This window comes from Quercus lobata, chromosome 2, assembly GCF_001633185.2.
Source record: "Quercus lobata isolate SW786 chromosome 2, ValleyOak3.0 Primary Assembly, whole genome shotgun sequence".
Classification (NCBI taxonomy): Eukaryota; Viridiplantae; Streptophyta; class Magnoliopsida; order Fagales; family Fagaceae; genus Quercus; species Quercus lobata.
In genome coordinates, this window is record NC_044905.1 from 94,384,513 (window position 1) to 94,388,884 (window position 4,372).

Here is a 4,372-nt window from a genome sequence, read left to right on the forward strand (position 1 = left end):
ATTTTCAAGAGTTAAGACTATTTATTTATTTGATTGGCACACATGAGAACACCGTTTCGTGTGCCTTATAACTATTCTTGACACTTTAGAACCCGCGATGCGTCATTAATTGCTCCAGGCGACACTTTGTTCCCCGCATCCTATGGTGAGATGTAGATCTAACAGTAGGCATTTTTTCTAGAATTTTGAGTGAGATTACTCTCACTCAATTCCACCCTCTATATAAAGCACCTGGAGGGTTTATTTTCTCCTTATTTTACAAATCTTCGAGCTCTCAAGAAATTCATAACTCCTAAACCTTCAAAGCTTCCCAAATTTCCAAAGTATCTAAGTCTTTTTCTCAGAAAAATTCAAACCCTTAAGAAGTACCAGAAGCAACTAACGTACTCATTCTCGTAAGTTTCCTTTTTTTTAGGTTATTTTCTTCTTGACCGGCCTCCTCGGCCTTCTATTCTTTGTTTCTTTCCTTTGAAAATTTCTTTCACATCCCTTTAGTTCGCCTAGATGGGTAGGTTCAAGCACCTTGTAGATTCTCCAGCCGGTATGGAGGGCTTCAGGGCGAGTACCACATTCTGCAAGGAGTAGCCTTGCAATATTGTCCCTTAGATCGGATAGACTTTGATAGGAGAGAATGAGAGGTTGTCATTCCTATGATCGCTTTAATAGAAGGAGGAATGACACTTCCTATGGGTAAGGTGACCCAAGACTACCTAATTAACCATAGGTTGTGTCCCCACCAGTGCGCTCCCAACCTGTTTAGAATTTTAGGTTGCGTTGATGCTTTTAATGAGCATATGAGTTTAGGACTCACTTGGCATGATGTTGTCCACATGTACGAGTGTCACTCACTTGCTAACTCGGGGTATTACCTTAAATCTAGATCGCTCGTTGTTAGACTCATCTTATGCCTCCCCAAATCCAGATCGCCCGTTGTTAGACTCATCTCGTGCCTTCCCAAATCCAATAAGGGTATGAAGGACAACTTCCTAATAGCCTCAGGGGCATGGTATGATGGTCTTCACTATCCAATCTGAAAGAGAGAGCCAGGTGGGATACCCTAGGATTAGGTCCCTTAGTATGAAATTTAGATCTTTTAGCCTTACTATCCTTTTTTTTATATTCTGTTCTCTTTTGATGATGGGTTTTAGTAGTCTGACCATTATCTGCTCCTCGGCTATTTTTGCAAATAAAGGGCACGTAGCGCCCTGCCTCAGCTTAGTCAACATCAACGACCTCAACAGAGTCCTCAGATCTGAGGTGTTCGTAAGTAAGGATAGGCAGCTGAGGGCAGTGCACTTGATTTTGGACTTCCAGCCCATTTCGGACATTTTCCAGGAAGTGGGTCATGCAATCAGTGTAGGCGACCCTAAACTCCGTAGAATAGACGTCTCCATTCCCGAATTTCTAGCCCGAGAGGACATCATGCCTACTGGGATTCCTCTTGTCCCCACTCTCCCTGAAGTAGCACCTCCAAGGAAAGGAATTGCCTCTTCGCGCCTATCACTTGATAAGGAAATTGACAAGTTTTACCTTGAAGAAGAGAAGGAGGACTAGGGGCCCGAATAATTCCCATATTGAACGCTGAGGACAAAATTGACAAGCTCTTAAGTGTTCACGCCCCAATCCTTGTGGTAGCTTGTCCGGATAGCTCATCCGAGGAAGAGGAGGAAGAAATGGCTTTGAACCAGAGGAAAGGTTTGAGGGACCTTATGGCCGGGAGGAACAAGGGGTCCACATTGAAGGAAGTTCCCAAGTCCCAGATTCCTCCCAATCTCCCCCCTCCTCCTCCTCCCCCTCCTCCCACAACTGACCTCAGCCTGCTCCCTATTCCTAATCTCAAGAAGAAGAGAAAAGATCAAGAGTTAGAAGAAGGGGAGCTGGTCCTTCAGAAGGGGGCTAAACAGCAAAAAACTGCCAAGGGCCCCAGAGACAGAAAGGCCACCTCCGTGGATAGTAAGGAGGAGCCTAGTAGGGCCGAGGTGCGCATTTAGCAATGCACTTGGTCTCCTCGACTAGAGGTGGATGGCGCTGCCATCCCCTGGAACTCCTCCATCAGGGAGTTCTAGAGAAGGCATTCTGCCCACATTGCTGAGGCCTTGAAGCAGCCCCTTCTCTTGCCCAAGGACATGGATGCTTAGAGGCGCGTGAGGCAGTCGGACCTCTTCTTGTCCTTAAAAATAGACCTTGCCATGATAAGTTCATAACCACATCTTTTAATTAAGTATTAATATGCCTTCATTTTTTTTTTTTTTTTTTTTTACATGGGGTTGCTTTATCATCTTTGTGCAAACTACCCAGGAGGTCTTTGTGGCTGAGGAATGGGTCAAGGAGGCCCAAAATGATGCTAAGAACGAGGCCCACCTCCACGTCTAGGCTAAAAAGTCCTTGGGGACCGCGAAGCAAGAGTGCAAGGAGCTGGCCTCTAAATTGACTGTTAAGGAGAGGGAAAGAAGGAGTGCTGAGGCCGGACTAAAGAACGCCCAGGATCAAGCTAAAGACCAATGCAAGTTGCTCTATCAAACTGAGGTAGAGTTGGTAACCTAAAAGCAGCTGGTCCTGGAGCTAAAGGCAGACTTACAAAAGGCCAAGGAAGCAGCTCAGGTAGATAAGGAAGCAGCAGAGCATCAAAGCAAGCGTCCTACCTCCTCGGCATTCAGGAAACTAAGATTAGGCTAGCTAAGGAGCTGGCCAAGGTATGCAGGGATTAATGAAAGGTAACATGGGAGGAGGCCCTCAACCTTGCAGGAGTCCCTGCAAACTTGAAGTGGAGGCACCCAGAGATTCGTGAAGTCCCAGTTGCCATCCCACCTCCATCTGCCCTTACTCCAGAGTCTTCAAGGCAGCCTTTGACTGCTCAGGCTACTCTCCCCCTCCCTAAGGCTTCGAAAGGATTCAGCCAAGCTGGTGATCAAGGCCAAGAGGCTGAGGTGGCCAAAGACAAAGGCAAGGGTAAGGAGACCAAGCCCCCCTCAAAGACCGAGGTTGCTGCCAAGGCCAAGGAAGCTGCAATTAAGGCAAAGGAGACCGACTCCAAGACCAAAGGGATTGATCCTATGGCCAAAGACATTTCTGCCTCCCAGCCAAGCCAGAAAGAAGACCCTCCTCCTCCAAAGGCCAAGACTTAGTAATTAGGATTTTCTTTTGTAGTTTTCTTTGTATATTTTCTTTTTTGTAGTGACATTCTACCGTTGAACATAATGTACTTCCTCTTTTATTCAATGAAAATACTTTTCTTTTTACTCTATGTGCCTTTACTTTATATGTCTTTAACTTTAAGTGCTTTTGATTTTAATAATGTTGCAGACAGCAGTGAACTACTGCTATTCTTTTAATAAAAGCAAATAGTAATACATTATTAATAACTTAAATAAATTGGACAAGTACCAGCAATAAAGAGAATTATCACATACTTGTACTGAAAATTGAACCTTCTACAAGGAAGGCAGAATCTTATAGAGATGAATAATATACCTTGTAAGAAATAAACAAGGGAGGCAACTCTCATTTTGCTCAACACTTAGATAAAAATCCAAGAACCTTAACTTACTTAAAGCCAGTGATCCGAGGAGTTGGGTATAACCTGGGATCTATTTGACACTTAGGAAAATAAGTGGATGTCACTAAGTGTTAATTTACCCAAAGCATGAGGTCCGAGGAACCAAGCATGACTAAGATTCTGTTTAACACTTAGAAAATGTCATAGAATGTTAATTGGTACTAATTTATTGTAACAATTTCTTAATTATAAGTTATTGCAACAATTTTTCCTAAGCAATCGAAATATAAGTTATTGCAACTTATTGTTTTTGATGCAATAATTTAACACTTTTAAGTTACTATTGCAACAATTATAACTTGTAGATGCGATATTTTGTCTAATATTACTACACTTATTTTGTTGTATTAATACTTGAGGTAATAAACTCAATTTTTTGTGCTTTGTTTATGGCTTGATTATTGTGTTTTTCCAAATGTACATATTTGATAATTAGCTATTTCTTGTATGGAATATATTCTCATTTATTGTTTGGACATAATCTAGCTATTGTGTGAGTTTTGTGGGGGTGTCAGTCCAAAATTCAAGAGGATTTGTAAAGAGGGCCCCGTTCAGAATCATGTGCATTTGATTGAAAGGGTATGTTATATAAATTAATTTTAAACAAAATCGAACAATAGATGTGGTTTTAATGTGTGTGTATATATTTGATTCTTATTAATGTGATGTTATTAATTGTTTATAGTGTTCCAACTATGGAAAATGCACTGGTGTGGTTACCATTCTGAGACAGATAGGGGTGTCGTTAAAAAATGGTATTGAGACTGTTGTCATGGTTCTTGAAATCAAGGGGACGGTGCTCGTTGCTAATCAGTT